This window comes from Archocentrus centrarchus, unplaced genomic scaffold (assembly GCF_007364275.1).
Source record: "Archocentrus centrarchus isolate MPI-CPG fArcCen1 unplaced genomic scaffold, fArcCen1 scaffold_24_ctg1_1, whole genome shotgun sequence".
NCBI lineage: Eukaryota > Metazoa > Chordata > Actinopteri > Cichliformes > Cichlidae > Archocentrus > Archocentrus centrarchus.
The window spans coordinates 1,393,830-1,418,456 of record NW_022060255.1 but is presented as its reverse complement, the minus strand read 5'-3'; the positions used below and the strand labels follow the sequence as shown (position 1 = coordinate 1,418,456).

General features: G+C 45.2%; 1 pseudogene; it reads right to left on the bottom strand.

Annotated features, from left to right (window-relative positions):
• Positions 1–38: 38 nt before the first annotated feature.
• Positions 39–23,203, bottom strand: LOC115775850 (NACHT, LRR and PYD domains-containing protein 12-like; annotated as a pseudogene).
• Positions 23,204–24,627: the final 1,424 nt, after the last annotated feature.

The window sequence follows — 24,627 nt, the reverse complement described above, 5'->3', positions numbered from 1 at the left end:
GAGAACAGTTTCAAACATCAACTGATTGAATCCATGAATGTGAAAACGTGTTTGTGAGTGAAAGAGACAGACATGTACAGACTGAACTATCTGTTCAACAGTCAGAGTGTTTCTCTAACAGGAGGACGCTCTTTACACTCAGCTCAGCACACACACACACTGACGAACCAGGAAACAAGAACATAAACCCAGGATAAAGAGGTTCAGTGAATGTGGTGTTGAAGGTGTGGAGGTGGATCAGAGTGTCAGAGGAGACTCTGTAGAAGGACAGAGTGCCAGCAGGACAGTCAACATACACTGCTACTCTGTTAGAGACAGAGGAGGAGGAGGAGGAGATGGATGTTTTTATCTTATTGTGCCAGACAGACTGAGGACGACCATCATAGCAGCTCAGACTCCAGGACTGATCAATCCATCCAAACACACAGTCATTACTGCATCCTTTCCTTCTGATTCTTCTGTAACTCACTGATATATAAACGTCTCCTCTCCACTCGACCTCCCAGTAACAGCGACCAGTCAGACCATCTCTACACAGCAGCTGAGGCCACAAACCATCAAACCTGTCTGGATGATCAGGATATGACTGATCCTCCTTCACACGTGTCACCTTCTTGTTGTTGTCAGACAGTTGTAGCCATTTGTTCACTGTGTTTGTGTCGATTGTGAGTTGACAGGAATCTGATGGAGAGAACAAACACAATCCAGCTGCAGTTATTGATCCATCATCTGTTCATTGATTGACACTTTGATGATGACTCCTGACATCAGAGATGTGAATGAGTGATGTGACAGTTTGAAGATGGTTGAATGTGTGCTGCTTTGTTTTCATCAATCACATTAAAAACACACTTACACTTCCTCAGACCTGGGCTCAGCCATCGCACTCCAGCAGGCTCTGCCCTGAAAGGAGGAGGGGGGTCAGAGGTTATTTCCTGTCTTCCTCTGAGCGTCTGCGTCTCTGTTTTCTACATGTTTTTGTTCTGGCTCGGCCGCACGGCTAATTTCCCTTTAGGGCCGATGAAAGTGAAGCTGCGAGCACCACGAGGGATGACCGCATCATTGAACTGTTCTCAGATCAGCATCAAAACCCTGCAGCTGAAGGTCTGACCCGGCTACAGGCAGAGGCAGTGATGGCCAGTGGGAGCCTGTTTGAACACTTTGGAGTTCATTCTTTGAAGCTTTCAGTCTGGATGTTGTTGATGAGAAAGAAAGCATTCAAATGCAGCACTGGTCTCATCAAACTTCTTCTCCATCATTAAGTAGAGGAAAAGAAGTGACAGAGTCACAGCTGTGCTTCAGAGGCACACACACACTTGAAGATGTCTGACCTTTGAATATGACAAGTATAGGAAAATGATCCACGGATCAAGGAGATCAGATCCTGTGGATTAGTCTGCAGCACCATCAGATTGTTTTCCTGTTTTTGTCTCAAAGTGTCCTTTATACAGTCAGAAAGGCACAAAAGTCAAGAGGATTTAACACAACAGCTGAAATGATGTTAGAACAGAGGATGTCCACGTGTTGGGCTCTTTGTCTTTCAGCAGTGCTTCACAGGATCTTCCAGTTACACATTGTTTTCACACTGGAACAACATTTGAATCTTCATTTGAACATCAATTCAAAATGACTCATTGAAGGGAATTTGCAGCTTTTGTCTTCCAGCTGAGAACTTAGAAGATCTGCAAACTGCACAAGGTTGTTAAAAGACTTGAAGCTGGAAATGAGCTCAAAATGGAAAACTGGCTCTGAAATCTGAGACTACATCACGCAGAATAATCACACCAAGAAGAACAACTTCCTCTGTGGAGCTCAGGGGCGGAGCTCAGGGATGGAGCTCAGGGGCGGAGCTCAGGGGCGGGGCTCAGGGGTGGAGCTCAGGGGTGGAGCTCAGGGGCGGGGCTCAGGGGTGGAGCTCAGGGGCGGAGCTCAGGGGTGGATAGCAAAAGCTTTTAGGCTCCGCCCCCAATGTTTCAGAGCCTAGCAGCGGCCCTGGCCAGAAGCTTCCAGAAACAGGTAAGGGTACCAGAGCGGGCCTATCCAGGCTGTGGGTCAGGACCCCTCCTACCGTTCCTTCACAGTCCCAAGTGTGTAATCCTTAATCCAAGAACAAGCGACAGCAGCAACAGCATCCAGGAAGAATTCCAAAAGCCCACCAATCCTGACATGGACACACCGTCCAATCAGCTCGTCTCTCAGCATCTGCACCTGTGCTTTGCTCCCACCTGTCTCTGGTTTGCAGGTAGCTCCCAGTGGATATCCTGTCCTCTTTTCCTGTGCCTGCTTTGGATTTCTCTTTGATGGACTTTGTGTTTCCTCATTTTGGACTTTTGCATTTGGCCCAATAAACGCTCCTTTTTCTCACGTCCTTCCTGCCTCTGGATCTGCACCTGGCTCCTCTCTAAATGCACTGATTTATTGCATTGTTGTCACTTCCATTATTTTATAGTGTGTGTTGGCTTTTCAAAGCACACTGTGACCTTTGTCTCTGAAAGAAATGCAGAAATGCATTTGTGCAGGGCTGCTGCCTTTAAATGAAAACATCTCCCTGTAGCTGTCAGTGTAACCGGTGGCTTCTAGAGCTCTCTGCGTTGTGTGCATCAATGATCAGATCAGGCCACCGACGTGATTTGGAGGCGATCTCCTTTTATTTCTGACCAAATAGTAAACAAAACATCACAGTCTGGTTGGTGACGATCGCTTTAAGCCCCGCTCCCGCCGAATGCCACAGGAAGAAGGGGCCCGTACACAGCAACACATTAAACACAACAATCGATCATACAAAACATACCTGACCAAATAGTAAACAAAACATCACAGTCTGGTTGGTGACGATCGCTTTAAGCCCCTACACAAACAAAACACACAAAGACATTGTTGTCTAGTACAGCTGGATTTATGATTACTAAATTTCCGAAACGTTCACTCACCGCTCCCGCCGAATGCCACAGGAAGAAGGGGGAGAGTGAGCGCGAGACTGCTCCTTATAAAGGAGTTGTCCCAGAAAACTAAACGTAGGGGTACAGAAAACAATAACAAAAGAAAGGTTCCGCACACCAACCGGAGCTACACAAACACGTCAGGTAAATTCAATAAAATAATCTTTGTGAAATTCTACATAAATAAATATGAACATAACTGGCAGAGACAACTGTAAACTATAAACACTATTAACAAAGAACTGGCATTGTTACATTCACCCCCCTAGAATTACACAAAATTATGGGTTGTACAACACACTACACTCAGTAATACACATAAAAACACAATCTTCAAGCAGAGAAAATCAACATCAAAAGTTTCCTATTAAAAGGATAGGAGAACTAAAGGCTTGCTTGGCGCCCAGCAAAAACCTATAGTACTCCAAAAATAACGTGCGGTGCCTCATACACCGCGCATCCTCATGCCAGACAAAAGAGGGTAAATGAGATAAAGATGTACAAATAGCATTACATCACCAATGCAATACATGAAAAGTTATGTAATATGCCATGAAACAAAAACAAAATTGCTAGACATACAACTTTAGGCTTCACACATGAAGAACAGTAGGAGAACTCGGCTCCACCCCCAGAACAGACTCAAGTTGTGTCATGGACTCGATTAAGCGGCAAACGGGTCGAATAACCCTGCCAAAACTCGAGGTGAGTCGGTCTACTGCATCAAGTCCCCGAGGAGGACCATGGTAGACATGCAACGGTTGCTGCAGGGGGGCAGGGGCAACAGGTGACTGATCCACAGTAGCAGCAGGACCAACTGGAGCTGGGGCGACCACAGCGGAAGAAGGAGATGGACTTTTCAAACCAAGCGGTTCATCTAAAGATGACTGTTCGCTGACCAAAGCAGCAGTTCGGCCACCATCCCAGTCGTTAACCCCAGAGAGAGAACCAGCAAAGGAAGGTTCAGCTGTTGCTGCAGCAGTGTTCAATCCAGACATCTCAGTCACATTCCAGTCAGATGGACAGGCACTGCTCACACTACAGGCAGGCAAGGGCACACCTGCTTCATCACCGTCTGGAACTCCACTGAGGGGTAAGAAATTGACCTGTAGTAGCAGATTGCGATGGACTACCCGTTCGTGCCCATCCTGATCCCTGATCCGATAGATGTGCAAAGCAGGCTTCGAAGCCACCACAGTGTAGACAACCGGCTCCCACTTGTCAGAAAGCTTCCGTTTCCCTCGGGCAGCTTTGTTCACCAGCAGCACCTTATCACCAAGTGACAGAGGCAGACCTTTGACCCTTTTGTTGTACTGGTCACGTTGATGTTTTTGCTCAGCTGTGCAGTTCTTTTGAGCCAGAGTCATTGCCCAGCGCAGGTCTCCCAAAAGAGACTTAACATAAACATTATAGTCACACACAGTCTCATCACGGAGTACATTCTTGAACATTAGGTCAACTGGCAGTCTAGGAACTCTCCCAAACATCAGATAGAAAGGCGCAAATCCAGTGGTCTCGTGAATGGTGCAGTTATAAACAAAAGTCATTGTGTGGATCATCTGTGGCCATTTCTGTTTAGAGCGAGGGGGCAGTGCTCTCAACATGTTGCCCAGGGTTCGGTTAAACCTTTCTGTATTGCCGTTCCCCATAGGGTGGTATGGCGAGGTATGTGACTTATCAACCCCTGACAACTTCAAGAGCTCGGCAATAAGCTCGCTTTCAAAGCTCGCTCCCTGGTCAGAGTGCAAGCGCTGGTGAAAGCCATAAATGCAAAAAACATTGTCCCACAGCTTCTTGGCAACCCCTTTTGCGGTCTGGTCTCGACAGGGAAAGGCATGAGCCAACTTGGTAAAATGGTCCGTGACAACCAGAACATCCACCGACCTGTTGTTGCTGTCCTCCGCAGACCAAAAGTCCACACACACAAGTTCCAAGGGAGCAGAGGTCTTGATGTTTTCTAGTGGGGCTCTGGCAGAAGGTTCAGGAGTTTTACTGAGAACGCATCTTTGACAGTTCTTCACATGATCTCGCACATCTTTCTCCATACCAGACCAGAAGAAGCGCTGACGAGCCAGAGAGAGTGTGCGAGGCTGACCCTGGTGACCAGCATGATCATGAACACCCGATAACACATCAGCCTTCAAAGACTCAGGCACAACAAACTGAAACCTCTTGTGTTTGGTTAAAGGGTCCTTTGTGACCCGGTAGAGAATCCCACCCATGAGTGTCAACCTGTCCCACTGCTTCAGGACCTTCAGGGTTGGCTGACTCTCATTACAACGTTCCCGTCTGGAGGGTCTGCGCTTTCTCTCAACATAATGAGCAACCCTCGAGATTACTGGATCCTTCTGTTGTTGTGCCTGAAGATCAGTGAGAGGCAAAAAAGGCCACATATCCTGACCAGCAGGTTCCAAGGAGGTGAGGTGGTCAGCAAGGGAGGCTGCTCGTTGTCTCGAAGCTGCGTCCCACTCTTCAAATGAGGAGAGAAGGGAGGAGACATCATCCTCAGACAGTGAGCCATGAACTGCAGCAGAAGTAGAGGGGCCCCCCATTGACTGTGGCTGGCAAGTAAAGCGGAAAGTGTCCTGTACTTGTTCGTCACTGACATCATGAGCCTGTCCCAGCAGCTCAGAGTAAGGGACACACAACAGCTGGTCCCGCAGAGGCTTCACAAAGGGGTCCCTGCTGAGAGCATCTGCCACCACATTCAGACGTCCGGGAATGTGTTTAATCTCAAAGCAGTAAGGGGCCAGTTTGGAGACCCAACGCTGCTCACAAGCATCAAGTTTAGGTTTTGTTAGGATGTATGTCAAAGGGTTATTATCAGACCACACAGTGAACCTGTGACCCTTGAGCCAGTGGCTGAATTTGTCACAGACAGCCCACTTAAGGGCTAGGAACTCTAGCCTGTGAGCAGGATAATTTGCTTGGCTTCGGGAGAGAGACTTGCTGGCAAAAGCAATTGGCCTTGCTCTCTCCTCGCCAGCAGGCACTTGGGACAGAACAGCACCCAGACCATCCAGGGAAGCATCGGTGGAAAGGATGAAAGGCCTGTCAAAGTCTGGGTGTGCCAGCACCACACTGTTGAGGAGGGCACTTTTAAGACCCTCAAATGCCTCATCACAGGCAGGTGTCCAGTCCTGAGGAGACAGTTCCCGGAAGGTACCCGCTCTCCGCCGTCCGGGGGAGCCCTTAACCTTCCTCTTCTGCCCAGCAGTCAGAGCATAAAGCGGCCTTGCAATCGAAGAACAGCCAGGAATGAAATGCTGATAATACAGCACCATCCCAAGGAAAGATTTGACCTTCTTCTGAGATGGCGTGAGCCCATCAGAGTCCATGAGGTCCTCCTTCCTGAAAGCTGAGATGACCTTAACTTTGCCCTGGTCGACTGAGACACCACTGCTATCCACTACATGGCCAAGAAATGTCACAGACCTGCGAAGAAAGTGACACTTCTTTTGTGACAGCTTTAGATTGTTTGCTCTGAGTCGTGAAAAGACCATGTCCAGACGTTTCAAAGCCTCCTCTTCAGAAGGGGCAAAGAAGAGCAGATCATCAAGGTAGCAGAGGAGACTAGAAAAGTTCAAGTCACCAAACACACTGATCATCATCCTCATAAAGGATGCAGGACTGTTGCACAGACCCTGGGGGAGCCTGTTGTATTCGTACAGGCCCAAAGGTGTTGTGAAGGCCGTGTACCGTCTGTCAGACTCATGGAGGGGGATGTTGTAGAATCCCGATGTGAGATCCATAGTGCTGAAGAAGGCGTTCCCACCAAGGGCAGCAAGGCAATCAGCCTGATGGGGCAATGGGTGGGCATCCCTGACAGTTTTGGCATTGAGCCAGCGAAAGTCAGTGCAGATCCTCAAGTCACCTGACTTCTTCCAGACAAGGACCAATGGCGAAGCATATTCACTGACTGACTTACTGATGATGCCTTTCATTTCCATCTCCGATAAAACCTCTCTCAGCTTGTGATAGTGCGCTGGAGGGACCCGACGATAGGGAAGCCGGAAGGGGCGGTCATCGGTGAGGTGAATGCGATGGACAAAACCCTTGGCCTCTCCACAATCCAACTTGTCTTTAGAAAAGACATCCTGGTAGGTAAGTATCAGATCAGCCAGCCGCTGTGTCCACTCCTCTGACACCTCACACGCCTCCAGGTCAATATCTGCCAAACCACATTCCTTCAGCCGTTGGGATGGGTTTGACGTCCGATCTGGGATAGATTCAGCAGTCCAATTGGTCTGTGGTCTACTGACACCCTGAGAGATGGGCAAGTCCTCAACAGCAAGACATGGAAAGACATCTGCCACCTTTGCATTGCGACGCAGCGTCACAGGAGTCTTTGTCGGGTTCAAGATTTTCATTGGTAGCCAGCGATCACCCCACATGGGTGTCACCACCCGTCCAACAATTATGTCTCTAGGGGCTGAACGGGAGGAGGTGGGCTCCACTATGACAGTGCTCCCAAGTGATAGATGGGCATTGTTGGGCAACTTCCCCCACACAAGATATTCCTGTTGAGGTGCAAGAGTGATGGACTGTCTTAGCTTAACTGTCCCAACCTTGTCAGGCATGTCAGACCCAGACCAACGGGTTGTGCAACAAAGCAATTCGAGAAATTGCTCACAGTCAGGATTAGAGGTGCTGGAGCCTACAAGCTTCCAGTACTTTACATCAGACCTCATCTTTTGGATCAAGGGTCTGATGACATTGCTTCCAATGATCAGCTCATCTCTCTGCCCTGGAACAAGAAACATAGGGACAGAGAACTTGGAGCCATGAATCTCAATGTCGAGATCATAAATACATTTGGGCTTTGTTACAAGGCCACCACAGCCAACAAGGACCACCTTCTCAGGCACAGGTTGAGGAACAGTGAGAACACCTGCTGCTCTTAGTTTGGACTCCCCTTCTTCACTTAGCGTGCATGACATGCTTCCTGAATCAAGCATCCCTCTCAGAGTACACTGACCATTGACTGTCACCGAAGCATAAAACAGGTCACTTGCTTCAGCTACTCTGTGTGAGCCCACAACAATCACTTCCGTGTCATCTGGGAGAGAGCTACAACAGTTCACATAGACTGACTGCAAATCATGTTCTTTGTTGAGGGTGTCTCCGGCATCGCCCATGTTACCCCTCTCATCACACAGGCAGGCTAGTTTAAATCAGCACTGGAGGGAGGAAGAGTGGGAGTGGCACCATAACGGGTGGAACGTGAACACTGAGCCCTAATATGACCAGGACTGAAGCAGTTATGGCATAACCTATAAAGCCTGCAGTGTGCATGTGTCGAGTGATCCTTCGAACCACAGACTCTGCAAGGCTCGGGGCACCGTTTGTTACCAGAACAGGCAGGCTGACGTCCGATAGGCTGGTGGTTGCTTGGTCTTGCACCGGCAGTGAGAGAAGCATTGCACAGAGAAAGAACCCTGTCAAACATAGTTACAACTTGTGTAAGGCCATTGTCAGCAGCAGTTGGAGTTACTGCAACAGGAGGCACATCAAGAACAGCAGGGGGCACAGACAAGCGAGCAGATTGATTTTGGCCCGCCACAATATCATCAGAGTCAGGCTGACTGCAGACCACAGTGACTGCAGGTGGAAAGTTACAAGGAGTCCTTGGCTGGTTCGCTACTAGGGCAGCCTGAGAATCACAAGGGTGAAGAGAATCAGCCATAGTGTTCTGGCTCAAAGCTGACAACCCCACTGAGGTCTGAGGCTGTGAAACAGTCTTCCTCTTGTTCCTTGTGTGATTGTCGAGACGTTCCTGAACCTCAGCTGCGGTCCACTGCTCAGGTGACTTTAGCTGGAAAGTCAAGGCAAGAGTGGGGTCAGGACAGTGATTAATGAACATCATGACCACTTCAGCACTCGGGTCCTCCACAAATTTGCCTCGCCTCCGAAGACATTCATCAGCAGCATCGATGGATTTGTTAAGACGAATCCAGTAATCAAGAGCACTTTCATGTGCCCGGGGAGTGGTTCCATAAAAGTCTTTCATAGGCAGATTAGAGTATGCCAGCTCACTGAAGTTCCCCTTTAATATCTCAAACACAGCTGTGGGTAGATCAGACGTACACAGCTCAGGACGACTGCGGAGAGATACTTTAACCACATCTCTAGCTCTGCCTGTCAGTCTCGACATTATCAAGTCATACATTTCAGCATGACTGTCACACTTAACCCTCTTCAGGTAAGTTTTCATCATGTCTTCCCATTCATGAACAAAAAATGTGTCTGTGTGATCACCCCTGAAATAAGGTGGAGCTCTGGCATCAGACTGTACAACAACCTTTAGCTGTGATGTATCACTGGTAGACTGACACAGAGTAGGCTGAGGCTGGACAGCACTTGGTTGATGTATAGCACTAAGGCTTGCTGATATACTATCCCCTATTTGTTTAGCAAAATCACTAAACAGACTACCGAGAGCCTCAACAGGAACCACCTGTGTGGGCTCACAATTTGGCTGGGCAATGGGTGTGGAGCTAACAGTGGGGACTAGGGTTTAATCCCGGGATCCGGGATTCCCGGGAAATGCGATCAGAACCATTTCCCGTTTCCCGGGAAACGTTAGACGGGAAACCGGGAAAAAAGTCGCGTGCGTCGATTTGACTTTCAGAAAGAAAAGAAAGCTTCAGAATGTTAAATTTAAGGAAATATTGAGAGAAGGGTTCGTTTAATGCGAAAAGCATTACTCTTCATTTCAGGCACGTTCAGCCTCCGTTTAAGGCTTCAGCCTTCATCTCAAGCGTTTTAATAGAGGTATTACACAGTTGTACTTTTTTCCTCTTTAATTTGTTGAAATCGTAGGCAATGCGTTTACCCTAAGGTATTTTGTATTATATAATTTTATATTATTATATATTGTTATATTGCATTATATAGCCTATAAAATATGCCTGCCCTGAACAATAAAGAAATATCTGTTTAACTTCGAGTGTTTCTTTTCCTCGTTTGCAGCCGCTTACTAACAATCATGAATTAGGATACGGGCCTAATGTGTGAAGAAATTATCATGAAATAGATTGCTTTAACATATTTCGCTTTTAAAATGGAGTTGAGTAAAATGTATATTTTTTAGGCTATAAGGATCGGCCAGTTTTTCAATAGACGATTCACAGCGAACCTACTTTAACCCTCAGACACGGTGTTATAAATTTGCTGTTGCCAGAATGGCAATGACCAAGTCGTAGTGCATTACTCAAGGCCCTGTGTTATGCCATATTATAGTGTAGTACGGTAGTTAACTTTTCAATGACTATTACAGCGTTCCACTGGTGGAGATATAGCGCAACAGATGTCGCCACGACAGCGTGGCTGAGCCTTTATCAATGCTGTGGAGATGAACCGTATTGTTTTGCACCAGCAGTTGTAAAATATCTTGGTATAATTCCATGTACAATGGAGGAATATTCGAATTATATTTGTTAAGGGAGTGTTGAGGAACGATACAACACCGCATAGCTCGAGCACTCAAATGCCGAGATGTAGGTTTTATTGCGTTAATCAAGCCGACGTTGCCCCCTACTGGGCATAACAGGACATAGCTGGAAAGCTACCTCTACAATATCACAATAGGTTAAGGCCGACACAGGCTACAGAAGGCCTAATTAAAATAAATAAATAAATAAACTTTTTCCCGGGATTCCCGGGAAATGGCTCGTCATTTCCCGGGATTTGATTCATGTCATTTTCGGGAAAAATATTAAACCCTAGTGGGGACCAAAGGTGAGTTGACAAAAGACTGATCAGATGCATATTTGGGGACACCAGGGGACACAGACCCACCCCTACCAAAACACTGTGAAGGCATCTGTTTGCCCCTTCCCACCCCTAAGGTGACACCACGCCCACAACCCACCACAGACTGAAACTTAAAGGGGTCTACACCTGACATCATGAATAAAAATTATCAATGGCAAAGGAGAGAAAAAAAAAATTAAATAAAAAAAAAAAATTTTTAAAAAGGATGATCAAAACACACAATCAAATATGCAGCAGAATGTAAATAAACACACACAAACCCTCAAAAAATTCAAAGCAATAAACAGAAATAAAAATTTTTTTTACTTTTCTATGTAGAAGTCCAATATATACTCTTCATTCAAAATACACATTCCTTATTCATGTTTAACACGTCTATTTCAAAACAGAAAAAGAGGGTTGGATTGTCGGGAACGTCCTCTTAACGTGCGGCAGGGCACGAGCAGTTCGATATAACAAACACACACAAATGAAATGAGGGAGAATGTGTGCGAGTCTCTCTTTATGGTGACGACACACCTTGCGTGCACGGCGACCGGAGGGCGCGCGCGCGGGCTGCGCCGCCCAGCAGGAGAGGAGACGAGGGTGACTGCAGCTACACCCGGGAGGTCAGACGAGCGCTGACCGGCGATGCAACGGGTCTCACGGCACCAAGTGTAACCGGTGGCTTCTATAGCTCTCTGCGTTGTGTGCATCAATGATCAGATCAGGCCACCGACGTGATTTGGAGGCGATCTCCTTTTATTTCTGACCAAATAGTAAACAAAACATCACAGTCTGGTTGGTGACGATCGCTTTAAGCCCCGCTCCCGCCGAATGCCACAGGAAGAAGGGGCCCGTACACAGCAACACATTAAACACAACAATCGATCATACAAAACATACCTGACCAAATAGTAAACAAAACATCACAGTCTGGTTGGTGACGATCGCTTTAAGCCCCTACACAAACAAAACACACAAAGACATTGTTGTCTAGTACAGCTGGATTTATGATTACTAAATTTCCGAAACGTTCACTCACCGCTCCCGCCGAATGCCACAGGAAGAAGGGGGAGAGTGAGCACGAGACTGCTCCTTATAAAGGAGTTGTCCCAGAAAACTAAACGTAGGGGTACAGAAACAATAACAAAGAAAGGTTCCGCACACCAACCGGAGCTACACAACACGTCAGGTAAATTCAATAAAATAATCTTTGTGAAATTCTACATAAATAAATATGAACATAACTGGCAGAGACAACTGTAAACTATAAACACTATTAACAAAGAACTGGCATTGTTACATCAGCTTCTACCACAGCTCTGATTAGAAAACTTTGATCAGTTTGTTCTTCTTTGGATCAAGCTAGGCTAACAGTTTCCTGCTTCCAGTGTCCTGTAGGAAGCTAGGATCAATATGTCCTCGGCCTCTCTGTGCACACATTCATCTGATCTGAATCAGGTTCAGAGGGAAAAATGAGTTTTCCCAAAATCCTGCACTGTTAAATATCCTGAGATATCTACAACTTGTTCCTGGAGAAGTTCTCCTTGGAGACCCCCTACATTAATATCCCTTATTGTTCACTTCCAAGAGTGTTTTTGTTGTGAGCAAGGAAAAATGTTCCTGCATGTGTGATTGTTGATGTCACATGTGCATGAAACAACAGGAAGTGAGTGAAGGACACAGGAAATGCTTCCAGCTCTTCCTCCTCTATCAGACATCCTCTCCATACCTGAGAGTGTCCAGTCTCCAGCGTGGATCCTTCAGTGCGGCCGACAGCAGCTTCATTCCTGAGTCTCCTGGATGATTGTAGCTCAGGTCCAGCTCTCTCAGATGGGAGGGGTTGGAGCTCAGAGCTGAGGCCAGAGAAGTACAGCCTTCCTCTGTGATCAGACAGCCTGACAGCCTGCAGACACACAAAACAACAATCCATCTGTGAGCAATCATTTCCTGTTTGTCACATACAGTAACATCTATCCATTTCCATCCATTCGATTTCATGGAGCTTTATTATAAGTGACAATTGCCAACAGACAACAGCATCATCTCAGGTTGTGTAACAGTGTAAGGTAACAGCCTCCAATCTTAGAGAGAAAGCCCCAACCATCAGACAATCCACTGTGAGCAGCACTTGGTGATGGTGGGAAGGAAGAACTCGCTCTGACAGAAAGATGCTTCCAATGAAACAGGCTCCAGGAGGAGCTCGGACCATGACTGGTTTCAGTGTGAGGGCAAGAGAAGAGAGCAGAGATGAGCTCAGAGAGACAAGAACCAAACACAAACTAAGGAGAGAGAAGAGCAAAGTTAAGGAGCTGCAGTAGTGGCAGATCAAAGCATCAGGAGGGAAAAGAGGGGAGTGCAGAAGAAATGCATCATGGGAAGTCCAGCAGCAGCCTGAGCCTATAGCAGCAGAACTGAGGGAGGGTTCAGGGTCACCTGATCCAGCTCCAACTAGAAGCTTGATCCAAAAGGAAAGTTTGAAGCTGATCTTAAAGCAGAGAGGGGGTCTGTCTCCTGGACTCAAACTGGGAGCTGCTTCCACAGCAAGTTCAATATTTGGAAAAAGCTTTGAAAAAGTGTTTGTGCTGCACAAGAACATCTGGCCTTGGTATCCTGTCATGTCCTGGAGTGTTGAGGAGGAGAGGAGCCAAATCCAGATGCAGAAGCAGACTGACTGAACCTTTGATTAGTTTGATGGAAACAAAGTGCAGAAGAAAAAGCCATGAAAAACTAGAAGGATCCACAGAGGCAGGCAGCACCTGAGGAGGACAAACTGAGCCTGAGACAAAGTGGACATCTTAAAACTGTCTCCTATCTCCTTTTCCTAAGCTGGCAGGTGGCAGGAGAATTAATAAGGACTCAGGAAAAGAGAAGAGCGCTGAGAATCTGAACCGCTTCAGACTCGTCTCTCCTTAACAACGTGATGCTGGATGTGTTGGAACTACAATGTGCAGAAGATGGACTACAAAACCCACATCTTCCTTCAGCACAGTGTGTTCTTCCCCTGCTGTTTGATGCAGCTTCATTTAAAGGAGAGCAGCCTGTGAAAAGCTTCATTCCAAAGGTGGAATCTGAAAGAAAAAGGAACATTTGGGCTCAGATTTCCTGACGTCTGCAGCTCAAAGACTTCTTTGGAAGTTCAAAAGCTGCTGGATTCACTAAAGAGGCTCAGAGTCAGTTTGGGACTCAAAGTTGTGGACACCAGGATTTTTGCTGCTGTCCTGATGGCATCTGGATTTGGAGGAGTTTGACTTTGAGGAGGAGAAGATTTCAATGAATCCCACAAACATCAGTGAGAGAAACAAAGCCCATCTTCTACCTGCTGTGGTTGTGATGGATGCTCAGAGGAGTGTTTTTAGGAGGGGACATGTTATCAGAATGAGCACTCTGCATGGACGGCTCAAAGCTGTGAGCGCAGCTCCAAAACTCTGTCCTCAAACTCTTCACTCAGTCCTCATGCTGAGTGTTCAGCTGAGCTCCACTTCCTGCTCCTCAGTAATGCTGATCTGACTGAAACAGAGCACAAATGAACTGAGCTGCTTTTCTCAGCAGTGCGCACACAGAGAGCCACTTCTCTCTGCTCAATCTGTGACCAATCAAAGCTGTGACAATGCAGCTCTCCATCAATCTGTGTGAGTGTGTTAGATTCATGCATGAATGCTGCAATGTGCTATTGAAAAATCCCATGTTCTATGTTCCTGCTGATCCACTCAAACTCCTTTCCTGCTCCTTGTTTAGGATTTCTAGGACTGACATTCAATTCCCTCCATCCATCTCTGATCCCAGCTGAGCTGAAGTCCAAACCAATGAGAATCCCGTAACACAACAACAAAGCTCATTAAGTCAATGATACCTGCAGCCCACCTGTGCTCACTGTGGCAGGTAAGGGACCTGGGTTCTTTAAAGCAAACAGCCTTCATGAAACACGAGGACTTCCAAGAAGATTTAGTGTCCTGAGTCTTGTTCTTCCCTTCAGATGAACTAGAAGAACACTAGAATAACTGCACTGCAAACTGTGCAGTGTGGGCAGCAAAGTTAGCACACTCACAAATGCTCAGTGTAACACTGAGTCACCAAATCCTCTGAACTTATTAGCAGGAAATAACAGGAAGAAGCAAACAGCACTCAAAGCAGCTGCAGAACACAATGAACTGAAATGATTTGGAAATGTTTAACAATGAAATGAAGGATTAGAATTTCTCTGAAATGTCCCTTTAAGTTTGCTCAATGACAAAAGTCTCAATGAGGCTCCATGAAGCAAAGGTGGGCCCACACTCTCTCTGCACACACACTCCAGCCAGCAGATATTCTTCCAATAAACCAACTGGAACACCAATGAAAGCTGCTGCAGGCCTGAAGTGATGCTCGGGAGCTCTGTGGCACAAACTGGTTGCCGTTTCACTCCAGGAGCAAAAAGAAAATCTGCTCCTTATAATGCTGAAGCTGCACATTTACAGTCTGGGAGGAGCAGGAGGAGGAGGAGAGCAGGCTGATGAAGATCTCTGCTGATGCACAAGTCTCTGCACCTCCAGCTCATCTCTGCTGGAGTCTCTCAGTCAGCCGAGGAATGATCCCGAGATGGTGCCGTCTCCGTGGTAACTCTGTAGCTCCAGCTGATGGAGCTTCACAGTCTTCCTCATAAGTAACAGTCAACTACAGCCTATAATGTCAGCTGAGGGAGCTAAACAGTGGCTATGAGTCCATTCACTCTGCTAATGAATGCTAACATGGACTCAGCAAGCTAATGAGCTCACACACTCACTTCCTTCTTCTCCAACCAATAGCAGAGCTGCATCACTCTACAAATAATTTAAGCACAATTATTTTCTCCTCTCCTTTCATAAAGCACTGGTTCTCAAACTTTTCCCATCATGCCCCACTTCACCGGGTGAAATATTTTCATGCCCCACGTGAAGTGACGTCGGAGGGTGGGGGTGTCCCCATCGTGGTGAAGTGGGGGTACAGCTGCTCTATGTACCCAGCAGACGGTGATGGTGGAGAGTTTGGCTAGTCGCTGTGTGCTCACGTATGTGCAAACATTTCCTTCTTCCACTGTCAGAATTACAGTGGTGTGCGGATCGATCTAAATATCGATCATATCAGATCAATGCTAGCGCGATAAGATCGATGCTTCAGTTTGTTTGTCTCCTGGAAGTTCAGAGCGTTTCTCCCCTTCATCAGAAAGCAGGCATGTCTGTGCAAACACTGGCCTTCTTTGCTCCGCCCCCTCCTCCCTGCTCTGCTCTGATTAGCTGTCTGCAGTCACGTGACTCAGCGGCACTGACCCCAGAGCCAGCACAGAGGTCAGAGGTCACGGTCAGAGAGCCAAAGAATATCCAGGTAGCTCCTACAGAGATCAAAGTGATGTTTCAGTCATCATCATGTGGCTTCTTCAGCATTAGTTCATGTTAAAGTGGAACTGCTCATCTCAGCTGTTACTGCAGCTCTCATTTCCTACAGACTACATTCAGACAGGCTTCAGTCCACTAAACTCTGTTACATTATTCCATTCAGACTGACCCTTTGTGCTGACTCATCACATTGTTACTACACTAAGTCTATGATTATTACAGTGAATCAGGTTATGTTCACAGTTTCAGTTTATAATCAGCTGGAAGCTCCACGATTTCACACATTCATTTGAAGCAGGTCTAAAGTGCAGTACAGACTCTCTGCTGGGAACACGTTTATATGTGCAGCTTGTTAATCTGGACCTACTAAAACCCTGAATGAAGCACAAACTGTGTGTGGCCTCATCACAGGAATGTGTGTGTATTCATTTGGTGATTCAGCAAATGTAGAAAATGTTGTTCTCCTTGATTCTGATCTGCTGTGAGTCTCTTTGATGGAAACACAAAGACACACCAAGAACAGCTGTTAATCACATTCATGTCACTTTGATCTGTGACAAACTGCAGCCATTCCTACGTCTCCTTTATCAGGCTGTGGGACAGCAAATGTTTCAATGCTGCCCTTTAAAGTTTCACAGCTCTGATGTTCAGCAGCACTCAGAGTGCACTCACTAATACAATAATTAAGAGCAATAAAAATGTTGATGTTAGCCTCTGTGCACTGAATCAGCACATTAATGATTTGCTCTGCATTAATCTGGGTCCTTTTTACAGCAGTGTTCCACTTTACTGGGATATTTTTATCTCATTTATGTGATAATGTCTCAGGAGCAGGCGGCACTCATAGGGATCATTGTCTGTGGAAGAAGAGTCATGTGACCTGTGAAACTCCTCTGTTAGATTGGTTAGATGCTGCCAGCCCCGCCCCTTTCATGTGACCCTGCAGCAGAAACCCTGGGTTAACTTAACCTGATAACCATGGTTTATCCTGATAACCAGTGTTAGGCTCAGTGAACCCAGATACCCCAAAGAGACCCTGGGTATGCTGAGCTGGCTTCGTAGTGCAGGGCCCTGGTCTCCAAAAAAGTCCAGTTTCAGAGTCCATAAAAAGCTCAAAGATGTGTTTTATTGTGTTAACTAATTATTGTGGAGAGGAAACATTACAGTGAGTCAGTGCTCATTAAAATGTGTTTGTCAAAGTGTTTCATCTCATAAATCCTGACACACGGCTCTCCCCTACATAAGCTGCCTGTATCAGTATCACCAATACTGGCCCTGGATTTACTTGGTATTCAATTTTCAATTCAATTCAATTCAATTTATTATATAGCGCCAAATCACAACAAACTGTCGCCTCAAGGCGCTTTGTATTGTGGGTAAAGACCCTACAATAATACAGAGAAAACCCAATATATCAGACCAATACCAACATCTGCAATAACAGAGAATCAATCTGAGGTTCAACATTTGTTCTTCATCACTTTTCTCCCAGGTCCTTCATCCCCCACCTGAAATGACCCCACCCCCAGGATGGTCCCAGTGTCTCCTATGCTAAAGGAGGCAATAAAGGAAGCATGGAAGCTCTTTCCTTACTATCAGGAGAATTCAAACTGCTCTTATTATGGCCTCCATGCAGAGATTTCTGGGCCACTTCTCTCAGTGAGGAACCTTCCTCAGCAAAATGGATCATTGGGAAGCACTCACAGACTGAGAGGAAGGACAGGGAAATTTATAAACCTGAGGTAATCAAGAAACTGAACACAGCAGGTAACGAGACACAGCTGAAAATAATTAGACAACTACAGGAGAGGAAGTCAAACTAAACCTAAGACACCAGAGACGATACCCACCAAAATAAAAGAGGAAGCATGACTGAAACACAGAAACCTGAGTGACCTTAGCAAATAGAGGAAGAGGAGCAGTGAGGGAAGTAAATAAACCTCACAAATACAAACAGGAAGTAAAACTAACAAGAACTGAAGGCTCAGAATGACTGAAAATCAAAGCTATGAGCAAAGATAAACTAAGAAACCCCAAAGCAACCAAACAGTAGCTCAGTATTGAATGGCCAGTATATTACAGTGAATAGCATTTAAGCATTCAATGCAGCTGCAGTTCTACAACACCCAGTCACATGTTTGGTAAAGATCCAGATAATCGAATCATTCTCACTGTGTGAGGGATGTTCAGAGTTCAGCTGTTGTTAAACTCAAAAATCTATCAGCAGGTTCTGCCATGAAATGGAAACCTTTTCATTTCCATGATCTGCTCCACTTTGTTTATTGTGTTGATTGTTTTCATCAATGATCAGCTGGTCCATCATTATGAAGCCTATCTCAGATGACACTGAGTGTAGATGTAGACAGAGAGCTCTACCAGGGAGACAACCACTCACAGCCACATTCACACCTATGGACCATTTATATTAGGTTACAGTCAGAGAACCAACACAGGAACAGGGAGAACACACGAACCAGCTGTAAGACACTAATGTACCTGAAGGGAAAAAAAATAGATTGGATTCCTCCATCAACTGAAGCAGGTTTCATTCCGATGACTGTAGTGATGGGGAATGGCTGTGGATAATAACTACTGGACAGACAGTGGAACACTTTATCTGTCTTTTAAAATATGTGTAAAATTCCTTCATTGCAATGAAAAGCAAACAGTGAACCAATATCACCAATAACCTCTTAAACTGATCATCTACATTAAGACATTTCTATCATAAGTTTCCTAAAATCTTATTAGATACCCAGTCATTCAGTCATTTTCATTAATGTCCTACAGATGCCTAAACAAGTCATTTGTACATTTTTATCCTGCCAGTATGAAAAGAAAGTGGTTATGTTATTGAAGTAAAACAGACCTAAATATCTAAACTAACCAGTGAAAAAAATGACATTTTCCTTTAAAAAAAAAATGTGACTATAAGTCTTTAGACAGTAATTCAGACTCTAATAATCCATCAGAAGATAAATAAAAGGTCATTTAACAGTTCCATGAAGATTAGCTATTTGTACTATAATAAAAATCAGATTTTAAATAATCATCAGTGGAAAGTTCTGAATCCTGACCTGAGAGTTTCCAGCACACAATGTGGACTCTGCACTGCAGCAGACAGAAGCTTCAGTCCTGAATCCTGCAGGTTGTTGTTACTCAGGTCCAGCTCTCTCATACTAGAGGACTGGGAGCTGAGAACTGAGGACAGAGCTTCACAGCTTCTCTCTGAGAGGTTACAGCCATTCAATCTGAAAAATAGAAGATGACCAATGAAACAAACATTTCTTTTAAATTGACATCAGTGAAGAGATAGTAGATTTCGTAATATTTAAGTCTGTTTTTTTTTTTTCTTCCCCAGAATCCTTGGTCTCTTACTAAAATACAATGTAAGGATGCATTTAACCTTCAATGGGTCAAATCAATAATTGGTTCATTTTGAAAAACAAGATATCATTTGATCTGACCTCAAAATATTCAGTCTATAAGTGAGACTCTGTAGTCCAGCAGACAGAAGCTTCAGTCCTGAATCCTGCAGGTTGTTGATACTCAGGTCGAGCTCTCTCAGACTAGAGGACTGGAAGCTGAGGACTGAGGACAGAACTTCACAGCTTCTCTCTGAGAGGTTACAGCCATTCAATCTGAAAAATAGAAGATGACCAGTGAAACAAACACTGTTGTTAAATTGAGACCAAGGTGCAGTGAGCAGATAGTAGATTTAGCAATATTTAGTCCTGTTTTGTTATATTTTTTCCAGAATCCTTGATCTCTTACTAAGATGCAGCAACATGTGGATGCATTTAACCTTCAATGGATCCATTTTTTAATTGGATCATTTTGAAAAACAAAATATCATTGATCTGACCTCAAAATATTCAGTTTATAAGTGAGACTCTGCAGTCCAGAAGACAGAAGCTTCAGTCCTGAATCCTGCAGGTTGTTGATACTCAGGTCCAGCTCTCTCAGACTAGAGGTCTGGGAGCTGAGGACTGAGGACAGAGCTTCACAGCTTTTTTCTGGGAGGTTACAGATACTCAGTCTGAAAATTAAAATAATAACAATAATACAAACACTGTTGTTAGAGTGTAACCAACACCAATTAGCAATAATTAACCTGTAATAATCTGCATTTTAAAGAATCTTTAATTGTCTTGTATTGAACAGGATAGAAATAATGAAAATACTACTAAGAAACAACAATAAATTAATATGGTTGCGTTTTAGCTGGTAAAATGATTTATTTGGTTAATTTTGTCAGTTTATAACAAACAGAATATCTATTGTTCTGACCTGAGAGTGTTCAGTTTGCAGTGTGAACTTTCCACTGCAGCAGACAGCTTCTTCACTCCTGAGTCCTGCAGGCTGTTGGTACTCAGGTCCAGCTCTCTCAGACTACAGGACTGGGAGCTGAGAACTGACAGCAGATCTTCACAGCCCTCCTCTGAGAGGTTACAGCTGCTCAGTCTGAAAAATAATATTTGTGATCAGCTGAAAATCAGTTTATATGTTGGACCTCAACAAAAACAAGTGTGTCCACTACAATTCATGAGAAACAACTTAAAATTACAGACTGGAAAAATAAAGCATTTTAAATTTGCTCAGTAGAAACACAATTATACCAACATGTTTAAATGGAAACCAGTGAAGAGCTGATAGATTTCGTGACACTAGTTCAGTCCCTGCTGGCACAGGCCTATTTTAATATCTTTGATTATTGTTGCTTAATGCAGTTCACAGTAATCTTTATGTATCACATCCTGGACCCTGGTGTAGCCTCTCATTTTATCCTCTAACTAAAACAAGCTGCTTTAGCTCCTCAACCTTAGAGGCCACCCTCCCTAAAAGTCTACTTTCTTCTGACTGGCTGAAGAGCAGCAGTCATTGTGAGCTCCACCTCCTCCACCTTCTGATTTAGGAACCCTGAAAAACTGTAAACCTACCAAAAACCTGATTTCTGTCTCATGATTGGGAATCAAATCTTCTCAGATCCATCTGTACATTTTAGAGCCTGATTCTGGAATATGACAGTGGAAACAGGAACATCCACAGCAACAAAGATTACAGCAGGACGTCTCTGTTTGGTAAGAATTCCCCTCATTACCTGCTTAGTGTGAGGAACACTGGATTTAAACACTAGCTGTAGAAAACAGTGTTCCTGTTAAAGGTGTCTGTGAAGGAGATGAGCTTAAATGCTGACTCAGGAAATCCCAAAGATAAAGCTGTGAGTCAAATGTAATTCTGTGGGAACTCTGGTTATGGCAGCCTTACAGTAAGACATGCTTTCTGACAACTAACAGGAACCTTAGTGGAACCAGTTTGTCCTCCATGCTGGATGCAATTAGAGCAGCCATAGCAGAGATTACAGAGGAAATAAGGGACTGCACTGAAGGTGGGACACAAGCCAGAGCTTGGATTAGCAACATCAGAAGAAGATGTAGTTACAGTCTGCTGTGAACAACCTGAGGCCAGTAAAGCTGCCAGAGGGCCTGAAGGATCAGACCTTTGTTCTTATTTTGGTCAAATGGATGCTGGAGGTGCTGAATTATTCTGGACAGAGGGCACCAGGTCAGGTGCAGAGAGACAATAATGCTCCACCAAGAACTCTGGTTATGAAATTTCTCCTCCACAGGGACAAACTGAAGGTCATCTGTACTGAGTGGGTGGACAAGGACATTTTTATGAACCAGTGACTGAGATTTGATAACATGAAGCTACAAGCAAAATAAGGAATAAGATTGAGCTCAGCAGCAGCTGCAGAGCCTGGGTATATGATACAGAGTTACTGAGAACTGCAGAGAGAACAGTACAGAAAGAACATTGATTGGATCCTTTGGGATGAACAGAACATGCCACAGATTTCTCTTATTATGGGTTTTTGAGAGATTAATGATGGGAGTTAATGACCTATGGGTCTGGATGGTACTTTGATAAGAGTCAGACACACAAATGTCTCAGAAACACTTTCTGCTGCTTTGAGACATTAAAAGTATCATAAGCTTGATTATAGCTGATGATCATTGAATTCATATTCTTAAGTTTTTTAAAGAACAGCACCCATCACACTGTTTATGATAGAAATAAAGGGATGATGACATATTTACTCACAGAGCTTTGTTGGAGGCTTTGACCACTGGCAGCAGCCTCAGCAGAGCCTCCTCTGAAGCAGAGTATTTCTGCAGGTCAAACACATCCAGATCTTCTTCTGATGACAGTAAGATGAAGACCAGAGCTGACCACTGAGCAGGAGACAGTTTATCTGTGGAGAGACTTCTTGATCTCAGGGACTGTTGGATCTCCTCCACTAGAGAACCATCATTCAGTTCATTCAGACAGTGGAACAGATTGATGCTTTTCTCTGCAGACAGATTCTCACTGAGCTTCTTCTTGATGTACTGGACTGTTTTCTGATTGGACTTTGAGCTACTTCCTGTCTGTGTCAGCAGGCCTCGTAGGAGACTCTGATTGGTCTGCAGTGAAAGACCCAGGAGGAAGCGGAGGAACAAGTCCAGGTGTCCATTTGGACTCTGTAGGGCCTTGTTCACAGCACTCTGATGGAGAGCTTGTAGCTTTGGTTTATTAAATAATTTAGACCTCTTGGAGGTTGTTTGTTGTTCTTCCAGCAGATTGAGTCCAGACTTGATGAAGGTCAGATGGACACGAAGAGCAGCCAGAAACTCCTGAACACTCAGATGGATGAAGCAGAACACCTTGTCCTGGTACAGCCCTCTCTCCTCTTTAAAGATCTGTGTGAACACTCCTGAGTACACTGAGGCTGCTCTGATATCGATGCCACACTCTGTCAGGTCTGATTCATAGAAGATCAGGTTTCCTTTCTGCAGCTGATCAAAAGCCAGTTTTCCCAGAGACTCAATCATCTTCCTGCTCTCTGGACTCCAGTGTGGATCTGTCTCAGCTCCTCCATCATACTTGACCTTCTTCACTTTGGCCTGAACCACCAGGAAGTGGATGTACATCTCAGTCAGGGTCTTGGGCAGCTCTCCTCCCTCTCTGGTCTTCAGCACATCCTCCAGAACTGTAGCAGTGATCCAGCAGAAGACTGGGATGTGGCACATGATGTGGAGGCTTCGTGAGGTCTTGATGTGGGAGATGATCCTGCTGGCCTGCTTCTCATCTCTGAATCTCTTCCTGAAGTACTCCTCCTTCTGAGGGTCAGTGAACCCTCTGACCTCTGTCACCCTGCTAACACACTGAGGAGGGATCTGATTGGCTGCTGCAGGTCGTGTGGTTATCCAGAGGTGAGCAGAGGGAAGCAGGTTCCCCCTGATGAGGTTTGTCAGCAGCACATCCACTGAGGTGGACTTTCTAGGGTCAGTCAGGATTGTAGTTTTGTGGAAGTCCAGAGGAAGTCGACACTCATCCAGACCATCAAAGATGAACACAACCTGGAAGTGTTCAAAGCTGCAGATTCCTGCTTCTTCGGTTTCAGTGAAGAAGTGATGAACAAGTTCCACCAAGCTGAACTTTTCCTCTTTCAGCACATTCAGCTCTCTGAAAGTCAATGGAAACATGAACTGGATGACCTGGTTGGCTTTGTCTTCAGCCCAGTTGAGGGTGTATTTCTGTGTTAGGACTGTTTTCCCAATGCCAGCCACTCCCTTTGTCAGCACTGTTCTGATTGGTTCATCTCTTCCAGGTGAGCCTTTAAAGATGTCTTCTTGTCTGATTGTTGTTTCTGCTCTGTCTGGTTTCCTGGATGCTGCTTCAATCTGTCTGACCTCATGTTCCTCATTGACCTCTGCAGCCCCTCCCTCTGTGATGTAGAGCTCTGTGTAGATCTGATTCAGGAGGGTTGGGTTTCCTGCTTTAGCGATGCCCTCAAACACACACTGGAACTTCTTCTTCAGAGCAGATTTAAGTTTACGTCCACAAACTGCAGCATGACGTTCTGAATGAATAAAGAACATCGGTTAATGTTTTACCAAATAGATGTGACTATTTCATCTCCATGAAGAATGCCTGTTTGAATCCATGCTGTTTAATCTCTTTAAACTTCAGTAAATGTCTCATTCATCCAGCAGCTTCAATCTTTAGAGAAATCCTCTTACTGCTCTGCAGACGCTCAGCCAGCTCCTCCTGCTTCATTCTCCTCAGGAAGTCCACTGTGATCTTCACTAATGCCTCTCTGCTGCTCCTCCTCTGCTCTTCATCCTCCCTCTCTAAGCATTCTGGGTAATGTGGACTCAGGATCTTCTGGATCTTCTTCAGCTCATCCTTCACAAAAGTGATGATGTTGTCCTCCAGCAGCTGGAACACAATACTTTATGAATGAGCCAATCAGACTGAAATCATGGAGCCAAACATCAGATCCATGTTGGACACACTGACAATCCACTGGTCTCCAAAGAGCAGCATGGAGATGACTGTGAGCAGAATAGATGTAACAGTAGTTGTTGTACATGTACAGACCATAAATATGGAGTCCAGCTGTGTTTGATGCTGCTGGGCAGACTGACCACTGGGACCCTCTGAGCTCTGCTGGTCCACTCTGTGGAGGAACCATCAAGAATGTGTTCAAGCACAGGGTAAAGATGGAGTCAGTGATATTTGGACAGAAACAG